Source organism: Schistocerca serialis, unplaced genomic scaffold, assembly GCF_023864345.2.
Source record: "Schistocerca serialis cubense isolate TAMUIC-IGC-003099 unplaced genomic scaffold, iqSchSeri2.2 HiC_scaffold_384, whole genome shotgun sequence".
Classification (NCBI taxonomy): Eukaryota; Metazoa; Arthropoda; class Insecta; order Orthoptera; family Acrididae; genus Schistocerca; species Schistocerca serialis.
In genome coordinates this window covers 1-18,073 of record NW_026047959.1, presented here as the reverse complement: position 1 = coordinate 18,073, position 18,073 = coordinate 1, and the positions used below count along the sequence as shown (strand labels likewise).

General features: G+C 50.5%; 32 non-coding genes across 32 annotated transcripts; all 32 read left to right on the top strand.

The window, feature by feature from the left end:
• Positions 1 to 42: 42 nt before the first annotated feature.
• Positions 43 to 115, top strand: Trnaf-gaa (transfer RNA phenylalanine (anticodon GAA)). Its single transcript has one exon. It is a non-coding gene; the product is annotated as a tRNA-Phe (tRNA).
• A 539-nt stretch (positions 116 to 654) lies between these two features.
• On the top strand, positions 655 to 727 carry Trnak-uuu (transfer RNA lysine (anticodon UUU)). Its single transcript has one exon. It is a non-coding gene; the product is annotated as a tRNA-Lys (tRNA).
• A 138-nt stretch (positions 728 to 865) lies between these two features.
• On the top strand, positions 866 to 947 carry Trnas-cga (transfer RNA serine (anticodon CGA)). Its single transcript has one exon. It is a non-coding gene; the product is annotated as a tRNA-Ser (tRNA).
• Positions 948 to 1,638: 691 nt separating this feature from the next.
• Trnas-uga (transfer RNA serine (anticodon UGA)) lies at positions 1,639 to 1,720 on the top strand. Its single transcript has one exon. It is a non-coding gene; the product is annotated as a tRNA-Ser (tRNA).
• Positions 1,721 to 2,331: 611 nt separating this feature from the next.
• On the top strand, positions 2,332 to 2,404 carry Trnaf-gaa (transfer RNA phenylalanine (anticodon GAA)). Its single transcript has one exon. It is a non-coding gene; the product is annotated as a tRNA-Phe (tRNA).
• A 539-nt stretch (positions 2,405 to 2,943) lies between these two features.
• Trnak-uuu (transfer RNA lysine (anticodon UUU)) lies at positions 2,944 to 3,016 on the top strand. The gene has a single exon. It is a non-coding gene; the product is annotated as a tRNA-Lys (tRNA).
• A 138-nt stretch (positions 3,017 to 3,154) lies between these two features.
• Trnas-cga (transfer RNA serine (anticodon CGA)) lies at positions 3,155 to 3,236 on the top strand. The gene has a single exon. It is a non-coding gene; the product is annotated as a tRNA-Ser (tRNA).
• A 691-nt stretch (positions 3,237 to 3,927) lies between these two features.
• On the top strand, positions 3,928 to 4,009 carry Trnas-uga (transfer RNA serine (anticodon UGA)). The gene has a single exon. It is a non-coding gene; the product is annotated as a tRNA-Ser (tRNA).
• Positions 4,010 to 4,620: 611 nt separating this feature from the next.
• On the top strand, positions 4,621 to 4,693 carry Trnaf-gaa (transfer RNA phenylalanine (anticodon GAA)). Its single transcript has one exon. It is a non-coding gene; the product is annotated as a tRNA-Phe (tRNA).
• Positions 4,694 to 5,232: 539 nt separating this feature from the next.
• Trnak-uuu (transfer RNA lysine (anticodon UUU)) lies at positions 5,233 to 5,305 on the top strand. Its single transcript has one exon. It is a non-coding gene; the product is annotated as a tRNA-Lys (tRNA).
• A 138-nt stretch (positions 5,306 to 5,443) lies between these two features.
• Trnas-cga (transfer RNA serine (anticodon CGA)) lies at positions 5,444 to 5,525 on the top strand. Its single transcript has one exon. It is a non-coding gene; the product is annotated as a tRNA-Ser (tRNA).
• A 691-nt stretch (positions 5,526 to 6,216) lies between these two features.
• Positions 6,217 to 6,298, top strand: Trnas-uga (transfer RNA serine (anticodon UGA)). Its single transcript has one exon. It is a non-coding gene; the product is annotated as a tRNA-Ser (tRNA).
• Positions 6,299 to 6,909: 611 nt separating this feature from the next.
• Positions 6,910 to 6,982, top strand: Trnaf-gaa (transfer RNA phenylalanine (anticodon GAA)). Its single transcript has one exon. It is a non-coding gene; the product is annotated as a tRNA-Phe (tRNA).
• A 539-nt stretch (positions 6,983 to 7,521) lies between these two features.
• Positions 7,522 to 7,594, top strand: Trnak-uuu (transfer RNA lysine (anticodon UUU)). Its single transcript has one exon. It is a non-coding gene; the product is annotated as a tRNA-Lys (tRNA).
• Positions 7,595 to 7,732: 138 nt separating this feature from the next.
• Trnas-cga (transfer RNA serine (anticodon CGA)) lies at positions 7,733 to 7,814 on the top strand. The gene has a single exon. It is a non-coding gene; the product is annotated as a tRNA-Ser (tRNA).
• Positions 7,815 to 8,505: 691 nt separating this feature from the next.
• Trnas-uga (transfer RNA serine (anticodon UGA)) lies at positions 8,506 to 8,587 on the top strand. The gene has a single exon. It is a non-coding gene; the product is annotated as a tRNA-Ser (tRNA).
• A 611-nt stretch (positions 8,588 to 9,198) lies between these two features.
• Positions 9,199 to 9,271, top strand: Trnaf-gaa (transfer RNA phenylalanine (anticodon GAA)). The gene has a single exon. It is a non-coding gene; the product is annotated as a tRNA-Phe (tRNA).
• Positions 9,272 to 9,810: 539 nt separating this feature from the next.
• On the top strand, positions 9,811 to 9,883 carry Trnak-uuu (transfer RNA lysine (anticodon UUU)). Its single transcript has one exon. It is a non-coding gene; the product is annotated as a tRNA-Lys (tRNA).
• Positions 9,884 to 10,021: 138 nt separating this feature from the next.
• Positions 10,022 to 10,103, top strand: Trnas-cga (transfer RNA serine (anticodon CGA)). The gene has a single exon. It is a non-coding gene; the product is annotated as a tRNA-Ser (tRNA).
• Positions 10,104 to 10,794: 691 nt separating this feature from the next.
• Positions 10,795 to 10,876, top strand: Trnas-uga (transfer RNA serine (anticodon UGA)). The gene has a single exon. It is a non-coding gene; the product is annotated as a tRNA-Ser (tRNA).
• A 611-nt stretch (positions 10,877 to 11,487) lies between these two features.
• Positions 11,488 to 11,560, top strand: Trnaf-gaa (transfer RNA phenylalanine (anticodon GAA)). Its single transcript has one exon. It is a non-coding gene; the product is annotated as a tRNA-Phe (tRNA).
• Positions 11,561 to 12,099: 539 nt separating this feature from the next.
• Positions 12,100 to 12,172, top strand: Trnak-uuu (transfer RNA lysine (anticodon UUU)). The gene has a single exon. It is a non-coding gene; the product is annotated as a tRNA-Lys (tRNA).
• A 138-nt stretch (positions 12,173 to 12,310) lies between these two features.
• Positions 12,311 to 12,392, top strand: Trnas-cga (transfer RNA serine (anticodon CGA)). Its single transcript has one exon. It is a non-coding gene; the product is annotated as a tRNA-Ser (tRNA).
• A 691-nt stretch (positions 12,393 to 13,083) lies between these two features.
• Trnas-uga (transfer RNA serine (anticodon UGA)) lies at positions 13,084 to 13,165 on the top strand. Its single transcript has one exon. It is a non-coding gene; the product is annotated as a tRNA-Ser (tRNA).
• A 611-nt stretch (positions 13,166 to 13,776) lies between these two features.
• On the top strand, positions 13,777 to 13,849 carry Trnaf-gaa (transfer RNA phenylalanine (anticodon GAA)). The gene has a single exon. It is a non-coding gene; the product is annotated as a tRNA-Phe (tRNA).
• Positions 13,850 to 14,388: 539 nt separating this feature from the next.
• Trnak-uuu (transfer RNA lysine (anticodon UUU)) lies at positions 14,389 to 14,461 on the top strand. Its single transcript has one exon. It is a non-coding gene; the product is annotated as a tRNA-Lys (tRNA).
• Positions 14,462 to 14,599: 138 nt separating this feature from the next.
• Positions 14,600 to 14,681, top strand: Trnas-cga (transfer RNA serine (anticodon CGA)). Its single transcript has one exon. It is a non-coding gene; the product is annotated as a tRNA-Ser (tRNA).
• A 691-nt stretch (positions 14,682 to 15,372) lies between these two features.
• Positions 15,373 to 15,454, top strand: Trnas-uga (transfer RNA serine (anticodon UGA)). The gene has a single exon. It is a non-coding gene; the product is annotated as a tRNA-Ser (tRNA).
• Positions 15,455 to 16,065: 611 nt separating this feature from the next.
• Trnaf-gaa (transfer RNA phenylalanine (anticodon GAA)) lies at positions 16,066 to 16,138 on the top strand. Its single transcript has one exon. It is a non-coding gene; the product is annotated as a tRNA-Phe (tRNA).
• Positions 16,139 to 16,677: 539 nt separating this feature from the next.
• On the top strand, positions 16,678 to 16,750 carry Trnak-uuu (transfer RNA lysine (anticodon UUU)). The gene has a single exon. It is a non-coding gene; the product is annotated as a tRNA-Lys (tRNA).
• A 138-nt stretch (positions 16,751 to 16,888) lies between these two features.
• Trnas-cga (transfer RNA serine (anticodon CGA)) lies at positions 16,889 to 16,970 on the top strand. Its single transcript has one exon. It is a non-coding gene; the product is annotated as a tRNA-Ser (tRNA).
• A 691-nt stretch (positions 16,971 to 17,661) lies between these two features.
• On the top strand, positions 17,662 to 17,743 carry Trnas-uga (transfer RNA serine (anticodon UGA)). The gene has a single exon. It is a non-coding gene; the product is annotated as a tRNA-Ser (tRNA).
• The last annotated feature ends 330 nt before the right edge of the window (positions 17,744 to 18,073 follow it).

The window sequence follows — 18,073 nt, the reverse complement described above, 5'->3', positions numbered from 1 at the left end:
CAGAGGTTAACAAACACATGCAAACAGGAACGTTCAATGTCAGCCGAAATAGCTCAGTTGGGAGAGCGTTAGACTGAAGATCTAAAGGTCCCTGGTTCGATCCCGGGTTTCGGCAGGTATTCGTTTTGATGCGACGCCAATGGAATGGCTCTGCGTTGGTGATAATGCAACTACCGCTGACAACAAAAATGACTCTCTCCTGTAGCTGTTCTGGTTGTCTAGTGCATGCCATAAGAGGAACTCACTAGACAACTAACTCCCTTAGAAGCAAAAGAATCAAAAAAGTCCTACCGACTGCGTTCCTTTTTCTGTGTCAGGTGGTGAAGAACGATTTCAACGGAACCGTGAAACGAGCGAAAACGTGGGAAACATTGCATTCGAAATGCTTGCGAATTTTCCAATTGCCCAGTGAGTGTCGACAAAATATGTAAATTCTCTGCTCCAACGTATGAGACGCAACGACTCCTGCAATTTGTTGTTGCATCGTGTGTCAGCAGTCTTCGATAGTGTGTTACGAGCTTAGTGCGATAAGTCTGCAGACAGCATTTAGGCGACGTTTTATTAGTAACGGCCCCATGCAGCGATTGCACAACAGTAAACGACATGAGTCAATGTATAGTTGTGCATCGTGAGAGGTATCACAGCGTCGTGTGAGCCCGGATAGCTCAGTCGGTAGAGCATTAGGCTTTTAACCTAAGGGTCCAGGGTTCAAGTCCCTGTCCGGGCGGAAATTTTAATACTTTGGTAGCGATTCGTCTGGTAGCGGTGGAAACGCTACGGAAAATAATGAAGCTACGCCGTTTTCTGACACCACAGTGCTTTAAACGGTAGCAGTTGCATGTGTCGGGACAACACCGCGCTACCAGCAGTCGTGGCCGAGTGGTTAAGGCGTCTGACTCGAAATCAGATTCCCTCTGGGAGCGTAGGTTCGAATCCTACCGGCTGCGTGCGATTTTGTGTAAAGAGGAGCAAAAATTTTCGCACACATGTGACATGCGTGGGCGAATGCGGGTGCAAACCAGTGACGCCATTCTCAACAAGACGAAAGTTTCCGTTTAAGAATACTGAGTTTCGCGACGACCGCTGCTTACTGTGGCCATCGGTTCACCTCGCACTGACGCTGGGACTGCAGAAAGCCGTCGCTGAGATCGTGAGTACACAGATGTGCTCGAAAGTGTAGGACAGAGCGAACATTCATTTCTTTTTAAGAATCGCAATTCAATCATTCGAGTGCGGCAAAGGCAGTGGTGCAGCGTTTCTTTTCTTAAGATCTCGCAGCTGCTTGGAGGTATGTCCATCGTTTTAAGACGACACAAAACTAGCGTCAGCGGTGCGTCAGTGGGAAGTCGGTGAAGTCGCCATTGGAGCCATAAGCCAGTAATTACAACACGCGAATCACTCGCACACCATGTAGCATGCACCACAACGCTCGGCCGAGGGACCGGACAGCTCAGTCGGTAGAGCGCTAGACCTTCAACCAAAGGGTCCCGGGCTCAAACCCCCGCCAGGCGAAAATTAACACACTGTCGTAACGGCTAATGGAAACCCTACAGAAAAGAGTGACGCCACGCCGCTTTCTGCCATCAGATTGCTTCTAAAGACGGCGGTTCCACTTGTCGGGAGTCGCTTCTGCCACCGGCAGTCGTGGCCGAGTGGTTAAGGCGTCTGACTTGAAATCAGATTCCCTCTGGGAGCGTAGGTTCGAGTCCTGCCGACTGCGAAAATTTTCTCGCTCTCAAAAGATGGACGTTCAGCTGCATCCTAGCAGTTGCGTCACTACTAAACACGCGCGTCACCAGCAATGTGCAGTGTTATTTGATCCAGGGCGCAGCGTTACAGTCGCGCTCAGAAGCCGCAGCTCATCTCCTCGTCTCACAGCCGCCCACCGGGTGTTAGTACAAGTGTCGCCTCACTGGGCAGTGCAGATGTGTCCATCTTAGCTTGCAGACGATGACGTGTAGCAATTGATGAGCTAACGCAAGTCGAATGTTTTACCGTGTGTATCTCCTAGATACTGCCTCTCATACGGTGGAGAGGCTCACTCCTTCTTGTGTCTCGTTCTCTGCACACGAGTTGCCCCTGGCATCGATATAGCACGGGTTTTCTAGCGCCAGCGCGGCGTCACGTGAAGTCAGCGAAGTGAATATTACACGAGTCGAGTCGACATGTTTGCTTGTTACGATGATGGAAGCAGAAGAAATGTGTGTGGGACTTCACTGCATCGGCTGCTCGCCTTTCAGCGTCCCTGTGTCTTATCAGACGAAGGTGACTGTGAAATTGGCAACGAGGCAGAGGTTAACAAACACATGCAAACAGGAACGTTCAATGTCAGCCGAAATAGCTCAGTTGGGAGAGCGTTAGACTGAAGATCTAAAGGTCCCTGGTTCGATCCCGGGTTTCGGCAGGTATTCGTTTTGATGCGACGCCAATGGAATGGCTCTGCGTTGGTGATAATGCAACTACCGCTGACAACAAAAATGACTCTCTCCTGTAGCTGTTCTGGTTGTCTAGTGCATGCCATAAGAGGAACTCACTAGACAACTAACTCCCTTAGAAGCAAAAGAATCAAAAAAGTCCTACCGACTGCGTTCCTTTTTCTGTGTCAGGTGGTGAAGAACGATTTCAACGGAACCGTGAAACGAGCGAAAACGTGGGAAACATTGCATTCGAAATGCTTGCGAATTTTCCAATTGCCCAGTGAGTGTCGACAAAATATGTAAATTCTCTGCTCCAACGTATGAGACGCAACGACTCCTGCAATTTGTTGTTGCATCGTGTGTCAGCAGTCTTCGATAGTGTGTTACGAGCTTAGTGCGATAAGTCTGCAGACAGCATTTAGGCGACGTTTTATTAGTAACGGCCCCATGCAGCGATTGCACAACAGTAAACGACATGAGTCAATGTATAGTTGTGCATCGTGAGAGGTATCACAGCGTCGTGTGAGCCCGGATAGCTCAGTCGGTAGAGCATTAGGCTTTTAACCTAAGGGTCCAGGGTTCAAGTCCCTGTCCGGGCGGAAATTTTAATACTTTGGTAGCGATTCGTCTGGTAGCGGTGGAAACGCTACGGAAAATAATGAAGCTACGCCGTTTTCTGACACCACAGTGCTTTAAACGGTAGCAGTTGCATGTGTCGGGACAACACCGCGCTACCAGCAGTCGTGGCCGAGTGGTTAAGGCGTCTGACTCGAAATCAGATTCCCTCTGGGAGCGTAGGTTCGAATCCTACCGGCTGCGTGCGATTTTGTGTAAAGAGGAGCAAAAATTTTCGCACACATGTGACATGCGTGGGCGAATGCGGGTGCAAACCAGTGACGCCATTCTCAACAAGACGAAAGTTTCCGTTTAAGAATACTGAGTTTCGCGACGACCGCTGCTTACTGTGGCCATCGGTTCACCTCGCACTGACGCTGGGACTGCAGAAAGCCGTCGCTGAGATCGTGAGTACACAGATGTGCTCGAAAGTGTAGGACAGAGCGAACATTCATTTCTTTTTAAGAATCGCAATTCAATCATTCGAGTGCGGCAAAGGCAGTGGTGCAGCGTTTCTTTTCTTAAGATCTCGCAGCTGCTTGGAGGTATGTCCATCGTTTTAAGACGACACAAAACTAGCGTCAGCGGTGCGTCAGTGGGAAGTCGGTGAAGTCGCCATTGGAGCCATAAGCCAGTAATTACAACACGCGAATCACTCGCACACCATGTAGCATGCACCACAACGCTCGGCCGAGGGACCGGACAGCTCAGTCGGTAGAGCGCTAGACCTTCAACCAAAGGGTCCCGGGCTCAAACCCCCGCCAGGCGAAAATTAACACACTGTCGTAACGGCTAATGGAAACCCTACAGAAAAGAGTGACGCCACGCCGCTTTCTGCCATCAGATTGCTTCTAAAGACGGCGGTTCCACTTGTCGGGAGTCGCTTCTGCCACCGGCAGTCGTGGCCGAGTGGTTAAGGCGTCTGACTTGAAATCAGATTCCCTCTGGGAGCGTAGGTTCGAGTCCTGCCGACTGCGAAAATTTTCTCGCTCTCAAAAGATGGACGTTCAGCTGCATCCTAGCAGTTGCGTCACTACTAAACACGCGCGTCACCAGCAATGTGCAGTGTTATTTGATCCAGGGCGCAGCGTTACAGTCGCGCTCAGAAGCCGCAGCTCATCTCCTCGTCTCACAGCCGCCCACCGGGTGTTAGTACAAGTGTCGCCTCACTGGGCAGTGCAGATGTGTCCATCTTAGCTTGCAGACGATGACGTGTAGCAATTGATGAGCTAACGCAAGTCGAATGTTTTACCGTGTGTATCTCCTAGATACTGCCTCTCATACGGTGGAGAGGCTCACTCCTTCTTGTGTCTCGTTCTCTGCACACGAGTTGCCCCTGGCATCGATATAGCACGGGTTTTCTAGCGCCAGCGCGGCGTCACGTGAAGTCAGCGAAGTGAATATTACACGAGTCGAGTCGACATGTTTGCTTGTTACGATGATGGAAGCAGAAGAAATGTGTGTGGGACTTCACTGCATCGGCTGCTCGCCTTTCAGCGTCCCTGTGTCTTATCAGACGAAGGTGACTGTGAAATTGGCAACGAGGCAGAGGTTAACAAACACATGCAAACAGGAACGTTCAATGTCAGCCGAAATAGCTCAGTTGGGAGAGCGTTAGACTGAAGATCTAAAGGTCCCTGGTTCGATCCCGGGTTTCGGCAGGTATTCGTTTTGATGCGACGCCAATGGAATGGCTCTGCGTTGGTGATAATGCAACTACCGCTGACAACAAAAATGACTCTCTCCTGTAGCTGTTCTGGTTGTCTAGTGCATGCCATAAGAGGAACTCACTAGACAACTAACTCCCTTAGAAGCAAAAGAATCAAAAAAGTCCTACCGACTGCGTTCCTTTTTCTGTGTCAGGTGGTGAAGAACGATTTCAACGGAACCGTGAAACGAGCGAAAACGTGGGAAACATTGCATTCGAAATGCTTGCGAATTTTCCAATTGCCCAGTGAGTGTCGACAAAATATGTAAATTCTCTGCTCCAACGTATGAGACGCAACGACTCCTGCAATTTGTTGTTGCATCGTGTGTCAGCAGTCTTCGATAGTGTGTTACGAGCTTAGTGCGATAAGTCTGCAGACAGCATTTAGGCGACGTTTTATTAGTAACGGCCCCATGCAGCGATTGCACAACAGTAAACGACATGAGTCAATGTATAGTTGTGCATCGTGAGAGGTATCACAGCGTCGTGTGAGCCCGGATAGCTCAGTCGGTAGAGCATTAGGCTTTTAACCTAAGGGTCCAGGGTTCAAGTCCCTGTCCGGGCGGAAATTTTAATACTTTGGTAGCGATTCGTCTGGTAGCGGTGGAAACGCTACGGAAAATAATGAAGCTACGCCGTTTTCTGACACCACAGTGCTTTAAACGGTAGCAGTTGCATGTGTCGGGACAACACCGCGCTACCAGCAGTCGTGGCCGAGTGGTTAAGGCGTCTGACTCGAAATCAGATTCCCTCTGGGAGCGTAGGTTCGAATCCTACCGGCTGCGTGCGATTTTGTGTAAAGAGGAGCAAAAATTTTCGCACACATGTGACATGCGTGGGCGAATGCGGGTGCAAACCAGTGACGCCATTCTCAACAAGACGAAAGTTTCCGTTTAAGAATACTGAGTTTCGCGACGACCGCTGCTTACTGTGGCCATCGGTTCACCTCGCACTGACGCTGGGACTGCAGAAAGCCGTCGCTGAGATCGTGAGTACACAGATGTGCTCGAAAGTGTAGGACAGAGCGAACATTCATTTCTTTTTAAGAATCGCAATTCAATCATTCGAGTGCGGCAAAGGCAGTGGTGCAGCGTTTCTTTTCTTAAGATCTCGCAGCTGCTTGGAGGTATGTCCATCGTTTTAAGACGACACAAAACTAGCGTCAGCGGTGCGTCAGTGGGAAGTCGGTGAAGTCGCCATTGGAGCCATAAGCCAGTAATTACAACACGCGAATCACTCGCACACCATGTAGCATGCACCACAACGCTCGGCCGAGGGACCGGACAGCTCAGTCGGTAGAGCGCTAGACCTTCAACCAAAGGGTCCCGGGCTCAAACCCCCGCCAGGCGAAAATTAACACACTGTCGTAACGGCTAATGGAAACCCTACAGAAAAGAGTGACGCCACGCCGCTTTCTGCCATCAGATTGCTTCTAAAGACGGCGGTTCCACTTGTCGGGAGTCGCTTCTGCCACCGGCAGTCGTGGCCGAGTGGTTAAGGCGTCTGACTTGAAATCAGATTCCCTCTGGGAGCGTAGGTTCGAGTCCTGCCGACTGCGAAAATTTTCTCGCTCTCAAAAGATGGACGTTCAGCTGCATCCTAGCAGTTGCGTCACTACTAAACACGCGCGTCACCAGCAATGTGCAGTGTTATTTGATCCAGGGCGCAGCGTTACAGTCGCGCTCAGAAGCCGCAGCTCATCTCCTCGTCTCACAGCCGCCCACCGGGTGTTAGTACAAGTGTCGCCTCACTGGGCAGTGCAGATGTGTCCATCTTAGCTTGCAGACGATGACGTGTAGCAATTGATGAGCTAACGCAAGTCGAATGTTTTACCGTGTGTATCTCCTAGATACTGCCTCTCATACGGTGGAGAGGCTCACTCCTTCTTGTGTCTCGTTCTCTGCACACGAGTTGCCCCTGGCATCGATATAGCACGGGTTTTCTAGCGCCAGCGCGGCGTCACGTGAAGTCAGCGAAGTGAATATTACACGAGTCGAGTCGACATGTTTGCTTGTTACGATGATGGAAGCAGAAGAAATGTGTGTGGGACTTCACTGCATCGGCTGCTCGCCTTTCAGCGTCCCTGTGTCTTATCAGACGAAGGTGACTGTGAAATTGGCAACGAGGCAGAGGTTAACAAACACATGCAAACAGGAACGTTCAATGTCAGCCGAAATAGCTCAGTTGGGAGAGCGTTAGACTGAAGATCTAAAGGTCCCTGGTTCGATCCCGGGTTTCGGCAGGTATTCGTTTTGATGCGACGCCAATGGAATGGCTCTGCGTTGGTGATAATGCAACTACCGCTGACAACAAAAATGACTCTCTCCTGTAGCTGTTCTGGTTGTCTAGTGCATGCCATAAGAGGAACTCACTAGACAACTAACTCCCTTAGAAGCAAAAGAATCAAAAAAGTCCTACCGACTGCGTTCCTTTTTCTGTGTCAGGTGGTGAAGAACGTTTTCAACGGAACCGTGAAACGAGCGAAAACGTGGGAAACATTGCATTCGAAATGCTTGCGAATTTTCCAATTGCCCAGTGAGTGTCGACAAAATATGTAAATTCTCTGCTCCAACGTATGAGACGCAACGACTCCTGCAATTTGTTGTTGCATCGTGTGTCAGCAGTCTTCGATAGTGTGTTACGAGCTTAGTGCGATAAGTCTGCAGACAGCATTTAGGCGACGTTTTATTAGTAACGGCCCCATGCAGCGATTGCACAACAGTAAACGACATGAGTCAATGTATAGTTGTGCATCGTGAGAGGTATCACAGCGTCGTGTGAGCCCGGATAGCTCAGTCGGTAGAGCATTAGGCTTTTAACCTAAGGGTCCAGGGTTCAAGTCCCTGTCCGGGCGGAAATTTTAATACTTTGGTAGCGATTCGTCTGGTAGCGGTGGAAACGCTACGGAAAATAATGAAGCTACGCCGTTTTCTGACACCACAGTGCTTTAAACGGTAGCAGTTGCATGTGTCGGGACAACACCGCGCTACCAGCAGTCGTGGCCGAGTGGTTAAGGCGTCTGACTCGAAATCAGATTCCCTCTGGGAGCGTAGGTTCGAATCCTACCGGCTGCGTGCGATTTTGCGTAAAGAGGAGCAAAAATTTTCGCACACATGTGACATGCGTGGGCGAATGCGGGTGCAAACCAGTGACGCCATTCTCAACAAGACGAAAGTTTCCGTTTAAGAATACTGAGTTTCGCGACGACCGCTGCTTACTGTGGCCATCGGTTCACCTCGCACTGACGCTGGGACTGCAGAAAGCCGTCGCTGAGATCGTGAGTACACAGATGTGCTCGAAAGTGTAGGACAGAGCGAACATTCATTTCTTTTTAAGAATCGCAATTCAATCATTCGAGTGCGGCAAAGGCAGTGGTGCAGCGTTTCTTTTCTTAAGATCTCGCAGCTGCTTGGAGGTATGTCCATCGTTTTAAGACGACACAAAACTAGCGTCAGCGGTGCGTCAGTGGGAAGTCGGTGAAGTCGCCATTGGAGCCATAAGCCAGTAATTACAACACGCGAATCACTCGCACACCATGTAGCATGCACCACAACGCTCGGCCGAGGGACCGGACAGCTCAGTCGGTAGAGCGCTAGACCTTCAACCAAAGGGTCCCGGGCTCAAACCCCCGCCAGGCGAAAATTAACACACTGTCGTAACGGCTAATGGAAACCCTACAGAAAAGAGTGACGCCACGCCGCTTTCTGCCATCAGATTGCTTCTAAAGACGGCGGTTCCACTTGTCGGGAGTCGCTTCTGCCACCGGCAGTCGTGGCCGAGTGGTTAAGGCGTCTGACTTGAAATCAGATTCCCTCTGGGAGCGTAGGTTCGAGTCCTGCCGACTGCGAAAATTTTCTCGCTCTCAAAAGATGGACGTTCAGCTGCATCCTAGCAGTTGCGTCACTACTAAACACGCGCGTCACCAGCAATGTGCAGTGTTATTTGATCCAGGGCGCAGCGTTACAGTCGCGCTCAGAAGCCGCAGCTCATCTCCTCGTCTCACAGCCGCCCACCGGGTGTTAGTACAAGTGTCGCCTCACTGGGCAGTGCAGATGTGTCCATCTTAGCTTGCAGACGATGACGTGTAGCAATTGATGAGCTAACGCAAGTCGAATGTTTTACCGTGTGTATCTCCTAGATACTGCCTCTCATACGGTGGAGAGGCTCACTCCTTCTTGTGTCTCGTTCTCTGCACACGAGTTGCCCCTGGCATCGATATAGCACGGGTTTTCTAGCGCCAGCGCGGCGTCACGTGAAGTCAGCGAAGTGAATATTACACGAGTCGAGTCGACATGTTTGCTTGTTACGATGATGGAAGCAGAAGAAATGTGTGTGGGACTTCACTGCATCGGCTGCTCGCCTTTCAGCGTCCCTGTGTCTTATCAGACGAAGGTGACTGTGAAATTGGCAACGAGGCAGAGGTTAACAAACACATGCAAACAGGAACGTTCAATGTCAGCCGAAATAGCTCAGTTGGGAGAGCGTTAGACTGAAGATCTAAAGGTCCCTGGTTCGATCCCGGGTTTCGGCAGGTATTCGTTTTGATGCGACGCCAATGGAATGGCTCTGCGTTGGTGATAATGCAACTACCGCTGACAACAAAAATGACTCTCTCCTGTAGCTGTTCTGGTTGTCTAGTGCATGCCATAAGAGGAACTCACTAGACAACTAACTCCCTTAGAAGCAAAAGAATCAAAAAAGTCCTACCGACTGCGTTCCTTTTTCTGTGTCAGGTGGTGAAGAACGTTTTCAACGGAACCGTGAAACGAGCGAAAACGTGGGAAACATTGCATTCGAAATGCTTGCGAATTTTCCAATTGCCCAGTGAGTGTCGACAAAATATGTAAATTCTCTGCTCCAACGTATGAGACGCAACGACTCCTGCAATTTGTTGTTGCATCGTGTGTCAGCAGTCTTCGATAGTGTGTTACGAGCTTAGTGCGATAAGTCTGCAGACAGCATTTAGGCGACGTTTTATTAGTAACGGCCCCATGCAGCGATTGCACAACAGTAAACGACATGAGTCAATGTATAGTTGTGCATCGTGAGAGGTATCACAGCGTCGTGTGAGCCCGGATAGCTCAGTCGGTAGAGCATTAGGCTTTTAACCTAAGGGTCCAGGGTTCAAGTCCCTGTCCGGGCGGAAATTTTAATACTTTGGTAGCGATTCGTCTGGTAGCGGTGGAAACGCTACGGAAAATAATGAAGCTACGCCGTTTTCTGACACCACAGTGCTTTAAACGGTAGCAGTTGCATGTGTCGGGACAACACCGCGCTACCAGCAGTCGTGGCCGAGTGGTTAAGGCGTCTGACTCGAAATCAGATTCCCTCTGGGAGCGTAGGTTCGAATCCTACCGGCTGCGTGCGATTTTGCGTAAAGAGGAGCAAAAATTTTCGCACACATGTGACATGCGTGGGCGAATGCGGGTGCAAACCAGTGACGCCATTCTCAACAAGACGAAAGTTTCCGTTTAAGAATACTGAGTTTCGCGACGACCGCTGCTTACTGTGGCCATCGGTTCACCTCGCACTGACGCTGGGACTGCAGAAAGCCGTCGCTGAGATCGTGAGTACACAGATGTGCTCGAAAGTGTAGGACAGAGCGAACATTCATTTCTTTTTAAGAATCGCAATTCAATCATTCGAGTGCGGCAAAGGCAGTGGTGCAGCGTTTCTTTTCTTAAGATCTCGCAGCTGCTTGGAGGTATGTCCATCGTTTTAAGACGACACAAAACTAGCGTCAGCGGTGCGTCAGTGGGAAGTCGGTGAAGTCGCCATTGGAGCCATAAGCCAGTAATTACAACACGCGAATCACTCGCACACCATGTAGCATGCACCACAACGCTCGGCCGAGGGACCGGACAGCTCAGTCGGTAGAGCGCCAGACCTTCAACCAAAGGGTCCCGGGCTCAAACCCCCGCCAGGCGAAAATTAACACACTGTCGTAACGGCTAATGGAAACCCTACAGAAAAGAGTGACGCCACGCCGCTTTCTGCCATCAGATTGCTTCTAAAGACGGCGGTTCCACTTGTCGGGAGTCGCTTCTGCCACCGGCAGTCGTGGCCGAGTGGTTAAGGCGTCTGACTTGAAATCAGATTCCCTCTGGGAGCGTAGGTTCGAGTCCTGCCGACTGCGAAAATTTTCTCGCTCTCAAAAGATGGACGTTCAGCTGCATCCTAGCAGTTGCGTCACTACTAAACACGCGCGTCACCAGCAATGTGCAGTGTTATTTGATCCAGGGCGCAGCGTTACAGTCGCGCTCAGAAGCCGCAGCTCATCTCCTCGTCTCACAGCCGCCCACCGGGTGTTAGTACAAGTGTCGCCTCACTGGGCAGTGCAGATGTGTCCATCTTAGCTTGCAGACGATGACGTGTAGCAATTGATGAGCTAACGCAAGTCGAATGTTTTACCGTGTGTATCTCCTAGATACTGCCTCTCATACGGTGGAGAGGCTCACTCCTTCTTGTGTCTCGTTCTCTGCACACGAGTTGCCCCTGGCATCGATATAGCACGGGTTTTCTAGCGCCAGCGCGGCGTCACGTGAAGTCAGCGAAGTGAATATTACACGAGTCGAGTCGACATGTTTGCTTGTTACGATGATGGAAGCAGAAGAAATGTGTGTGGGACTTCACTGCATCGGCTGCTCGCCTTTCAGCGTCCCTGTGTCTTATCAGACGAAGGTGACTGTGAAATTGGCAACGAGGCAGAGGTTAACAAACACATGCAAACAGGAACGTTCAATGTCAGCCGAAATAGCTCAGTTGGGAGAGCGTTAGACTGAAGATCTAAAGGTCCCTGGTTCGATCCCGGGTTTCGGCAGGTATTCGTTTTGATGCGACGCCAATGGAATGGCTCTGCGTTGGTGATAATGCAACTACCGCTGACAACAAAAATGACTCTCTCCTGTAGCTGTTCTGGTTGTCTAGTGCATGCCATAAGAGGAACTCACTAGACAACTAACTCCCTTAGAAGCAAAAGAATCAAAAAAGTCCTACCGACTGCGTTCCTTTTTCTGTGTCAGGTGGTGAAGAACGTTTTCAACGGAACCGTGAAACGAGCGAAAACGTGGGAAACATTGCATTCGAAATGCTTGCGAATTTTCCAATTGCCCAGTGAGTGTCGACAAAATATGTAAATTCTCTGCTCCAACGTATGAGACGCAACGACTCCTGCAATTTGTTGTTGCATCGTGTGTCAGCAGTCTTCGATAGTGTGTTACGAGCTTAGTGCGATAAGTCTGCAGACAGCATTTAGGCGACGTTTTATTAGTAACGGCCCCATGCAGCGATTGCACAACAGTAAACGACATGAGTCAATGTATAGTTGTGCATCGTGAGAGGTATCACAGCGTCGTGTGAGCCCGGATAGCTCAGTCGGTAGAGCATTAGGCTTTTAACCTAAGGGTCCAGGGTTCAAGTCCCTGTCCGGGCGGAAATTTTAATACTTTGGTAGCGATTCGTCTGGTAGCGGTGGAAACGCTACGGAAAATAATGAAGCTACGCCGTTTTCTGACACCACAGTGCTTTAAACGGTAGCAGTTGCATGTGTCGGGACAACACCGCGCTACCAGCAGTCGTGGCCGAGTGGTTAAGGCGTCTGACTCGAAATCAGATTCCCTCTGGGAGCGTAGGTTCGAATCCTACCGGCTGCGTGCGATTTTGCGTAAAGAGGAGCAAAAATTTTCGCACACATGTGACATGCGTGGGCGAATGCGGGTGCAAACCAGTGACGCCATTCTCAACAAGACGAAAGTTTCCGTTTAAGAATACTGAGTTTCGCGACGACCGCTGCTTACTGTGGCCATCGGTTCACCTCGCACTGACGCTGGGACTGCAGAAAGCCGTCGCTGAGATCGTGAGTACACAGATGTGCTCGAAAGTGTAGGACAGAGCGAACATTCATTTCTTTTTAAGAATCGCAATTCAATCATTCGAGTGCGGCAAAGGCAGTGGTGCAGCGTTTCTTTTCTTAAGATCTCGCAGCTGCTTGGAGGTATGTCCATCGTTTTAAGACGACACAAAACTAGCGTCAGCGGTGCGTCAGTGGGAAGTCGGTGAAGTCGCCATTGGAGCCATAAGCCAGTAATTACAACACGCGAATCACTCGCACACCATGTAGCATGCACCACAACGCTCGGCCGAGGGACCGGACAGCTCAGTCGGTAGAGCGCTAGACCTTCAACCAAAGGGTCCCGGGCTCAAACCCCCGCCAGGCGAAAATTAACACACTGTCGTAACGGCTAATGGAAACCCTACAGAAAAGAGTGACGCCACGCCGCTTTCTGCCATCAGATTGCTTCTAAAGACGGCGGTTCCACTTGTCGGGAGTCGCTTCTGCCACCGGCAGTCGTGGCCGAGTGGTTAAGGCGTCTGACTTGAAATCAGATTCCCTCTGGGAGCGTAGGTTCGAGTCCTGCCGACTGCGAAAATTTTCTCGCTCTCAAAAGATGGACGTTCAGCTGCATCCTAGCAGTTGCGTCACTACTAAACACGCGCGTCACCAGCAATGTGCAGTGTTATTTGATCCAGGGCGCAGCGTTACAGTCGCGCTCAGAAGCCGCAGCTCATCTCCTCGTCTCACAGCCGCCCACCGGGTGTTAGTACAAGTGTCGCCTCACTGGGCAGTGCAGATGTGTCCATCTTAGCTTGCAGACGATGACGTGTAGCAATTGATGAGCTAACGCAAGTCGAATGTTTTACCGTGTGTATCTCCTAGATACTGCCTCTCATACGGTGGAGAGGCTCACTCCTTCTTGTGTCTCGTTCTCTGCACACGAGTTGCCCCTGGCATCGATATAGCACGGGTTTTCTAGCGCCAGCGCGGCGTCACGTGAAGTCAGCGAAGTGAATATTACACGAGTCGAGTCGACATGTTTGCTTGTTACGATGATGGAAGCAGAAGAAATGTGTGTGGGACTTCACTGCATCGGCTGCTCGCCTTTCAGCGTCCCTGTGTCTTATCAGACGAAGGTGACTGTGAAATTGGCAACGAGGCAGAGGTTAACAAACACATGCAAACAGGAACGTTCAATGTCAGCCGAAATAGCTCAGTTGGGAGAGCGTTAGACTGAAGATCTAAAGGTCCCTGGTTCGATCCCGGGTTTCGGCAGGTATTCGTTTTGATGCGACGCCAATGGAATGGCTCTGCGTTGGTGATAATGCAACTACCGCTGACAACAAAAATGACTCTCTCCTGTAGCTGTTCTGGTTGTCTAGTGCATGCCATAAGAGGAACTCACTAGACAACTAACTCCCTTAGAAGCAAAAGAATCAAAAAAGTCCTACCGACTGCGTTCCTTTTTCTGTGTCAGGTGGTGAAGAACGTTTTCAACGGAACCGTGAAACGAGCGAAAACGTGGGAAACATTGCATTCGAAATGCTTGCGAATTTTCCAATTGCCCAGTGAGTGTCGACAAAATATGTAAATTCTCTGCTCCAACGTATGAGACGCAACGACTCCTGCAATTTGTTGTTGCATCGTGTGTCAGCAGTCTTCGATAGTGTGTTACGAGCTTAGTGCGATAAGTCTGCAGACAGCATTTAGGCGACGTTTTATTAGTAACGGCCCCATGCAGCGATTGCACAACAGTAAACGACATGAGTCAATGTATAGTTGTGCATCGTGAGAGGTATCACAGCGTCGTGTGAGCCCGGATAGCTCAGTCGGTAGAGCATTAGGCTTTTAACCTAAGGGTCCAGGGTTCAAGTCCCTGTCCGGGCGGAAATTTTAATACTTTGGTAGCGATTCGTCTGGTAGCGGTGGAAACGCTACGGAAAATAATGAAGCTACGCCGTTTTCTGACACCACAGTGCTTTAAACGGTAGCAGTTGCATGTGTCGGGACAACACCGCGCTACCAGCAGTCGTGGCCGAGTGGTTAAGGCGTCTGACTCGAAATCAGATTCCCTCTGGGAGCGTAGGTTCGAATCCTACCGGCTGCGTGCGATTTTGCGTAAAGAGGAGCAAAAATTTTCGCACACATGTGACATGCGTGGGCGAATGCGGGTGCAAACCAGTGACGCCATTCTCAACAAGACGAAAGTTTCCGTTTAAGAATACTGAGTTTCGCGACGACCGCTGCTTACTGTGGCCATCGGTTCACCTCGCACTGACGCTGGGACTGCAGAAAGCCGTCGCTGAGATCGTGAGTACACAGATGTGCTCGAAAGTGTAGGACAGAGCGAACATTCATTTCTTTTTAAGAATCGCAATTCAATCATTCGAGTGCGGCAAAGGCAGTGGTGCAGCGTTTCTTTTCTTAAGATCTCGCAGCTGCTTGGAGGTATGTCCATCGTTTTAAGACGACACAAAACTAGCGTCAGCGGTGCGTCAGTGGGAAGTCGGTGAAGTCGCCATTGGAGCCATAAGCCAGTAATTACAACACGCGAATCACTCGCACACCATGTAGCATGCACCACAACGCTCGGCCGAGGGACCGGACAGCTCAGTCGGTAGAGCGCTAGACCTTCAACCAAAGGGTCCCGGGCTCAAACCCCCGCCAGGCGAAAATTAACACACTGTCGTAACGGCTAATGGAAACCCTACAGAAAAGAGTGACGCCACGCCGCTTTCTGCCATCAGATTGCTTCTAAAGACGGCGGTTCCACTTGTCGGGAGTCGCTTCTGCCACCGGCAGTCGTGGCCGAGTGGTTAAGGCGTCTGACTTGAAATCAGATTCCCTCTGGGAGCGTAGGTTCGAGTCCTGCCGACTGCGAAAATTTTCTCGCTCTCAAAAGATGGACGTTCAGCTGCATCCTAGCAGTTGCGTCACTACTAAACACGCGCGTCACCAGCAATGTGCAGTGTTATTTGATCCAGGGCGCAGCGTTACAGTCGCGCTCAGAAGCCGCAGCTCATCTCCTCGTCTCACAGCCGCCCACCGGGTGTTAGTACAAGTGTCGCCTCACTGGGCAGTGCAGATGTGTCCATCTTAGCTTGCAGACGATGACGTGTAGCAATTGATGAGCTAACGCAAGTCGAATGTTTTACCGTGTGTATCTCCTAGATACTGCCTCTCATACGGTGGAGAGGCTCACTCCTTCTTGTGTCTCGTTCTCTGCACACGAGTTGCCCCTGGCATCGATATAGCACGGGTTTTCTAGCGCCAGCGCGGCGTCACGTGAAGTCAGCGAAGTGAATATTACACGAGTCGAGTCGACATGTTTGCTTGTTACGATGATGGAAGCAGAAGAAATGTGTGTGGGACTTCACTGCATCGGCTGCTCGCCTTTCAGCGTCCCTGTGTCTTATCAGACGAAGGTGACTGTGAAATTGGCAACGAGGCAGAGGTTAACAAACACATGCAAACAGGAACGTTCAATGTCAGCCGAAATAGCTCAGTTGGGAGAGCGTTAGACTGAAGATCTAAAGGTCCCTGGTTCGATCCCGGGTTTCGGCAGGTATTCGTTTTGATGCGACGCCAATGGAATGGCTCTGCGTTGGTGATAATGCAACTACCGCTGACAACAAAAATGACTCTCTCCTGTAGCTGTTCTGGTTGTCTAGTGCATGCCATAAGAGGAACTCACTAGACAACTAACTCCCTTAGAAGCAAAAGAATCAAAAAAGTCCTACCGACTGCGTTCCTTTTTCTGTGTCAGGTGGTGAAGAACGTTTTCAACGGAACCGTGAAACGAGCGAAAACGTGGGAAACATTGCATTCGAAATGCTTGCGAATTTTCCAATTGCCCAGTGAGTGTCGACAAAATATGTAAATTCTCTGCTCCAACGTATGAGACGCAACGACTCCTGCAATTTGTTGTTGCATCGTGTGTCAGCAGTCTTCGATAGTGTGTTACGAGCTTAGTGCGATAAGTCTGCAGACAGCATTTAGGCGACGTTTTATTAGTAACGGCCCCATGCAGCGATTGCACAACAGTAAACGACATGAGTCAATGTATAGTTGTGCATCGTGAGAGGTATCACAGCGTCGTGTGAGCCCGGATAGCTCAGTCGGTAGAGCATTAGGCTTTTAACCTAAGGGTCCAGGGTTCAAGTCCCTGTCCGGGCGGAAATTTTAATACTTTGGTAGCGATTCGTCTGGTAGCGGTGGAAACGCTACGGAAAATAATGAAGCTACGCCGTTTTCTGACACCACAGTGCTTTAAACGGTAGCAGTTGCATGTGTCGGGACAACACCGCGCTACCAGCAGTCGTGGCCGAGTGGTTAAGGCGTCTGACTCGAAATCAGATTCCCTCTGGGAGCGTAGGTTCGAATCCTACCGGCTGCGTGCGATTTTGCGTAAAGAGGAGCAAAAATTTTCGCACACATGTGACATGCGTGGGCGAATGCGGGTGCAAACCAGTGACGCCATTCTCAACAAGACGAAAGTTTCCGTTTAAGAATACTGAGTTTCGCGACGACCGCTGCTTACTGTGGCCATCGGTTCACCTCGCACTGACGCTGGGACTGCAGAAAGCCGTCGCTGAGATCGTGAGTACACAGATGTGCTCGAAAGTGTAGGACAGAGCGAACATTCATTTCTTTTTAAGAATCGCAATTCAATCATTCGAGTGCGGCAAAGGCAGTGGTGCAGCGTTTCTTTTCTTAAGATCTCGCAGCTGCTTGGAGGTATGTCCATCGTTTTAAGACGACACAAAACTAGCGTCAGCGGTGCGTCAGTGGGAAGTCGGTGAAGTCGCCATTGGAGCCATAAGCCAGTAATTACAACACGCGAATCACTCGCACACCATGTAGCATGCACCACAACGCTCGGCCGAGGGACCGGACAGCTCAGTCGGTAGAGCGCTAGACCTTCAACCAAAGGGTCCCGGGCTCAAACCCCCGCCAGGCGAAAATTAACACACTGTCGTAACGGCTAATGGAAACCCTACAGAAAAGAGTGACGCCACGCCGCTTTCTGCCATCAGATTGCTTCTAAAGACGGCGGTTCCACTTGTCGGGAGTCGCTTCTGCCACCGGCAGTCGTGGCCGAGTGGTTAAGGCGTCTGACTTGAAATCAGATTCCCTCTGGGAGCGTAGGTTCGAGTCCTGCCGACTGCGAAAATTTTCTCGCTCTCAAAAGATGGACGTTCAGCTGCATCCTAGCAGTTGCGTCACTACTAAACACGCGCGTCACCAGCAATGTGCAGTGTTATTTGATCCAGGGCGCAGCGTTACAGTCGCGCTCAGAAGCCGCAGCTCATCTCCTCGTCTCACAGCCGCCCACCGGGTGTTAGTACAAGTGTCGCCTCACTGGGCAGTGCAGATGTGTCCATCTTAGCTTGCAGACGATGACGTGTAGCAATTGATGAGCTAACGCAAGTCGAATGTTTTACCGTGTGTATCTCCTAGATACTGCCTCTCATACGGTGGAGAGGCTCACTCCTTCTT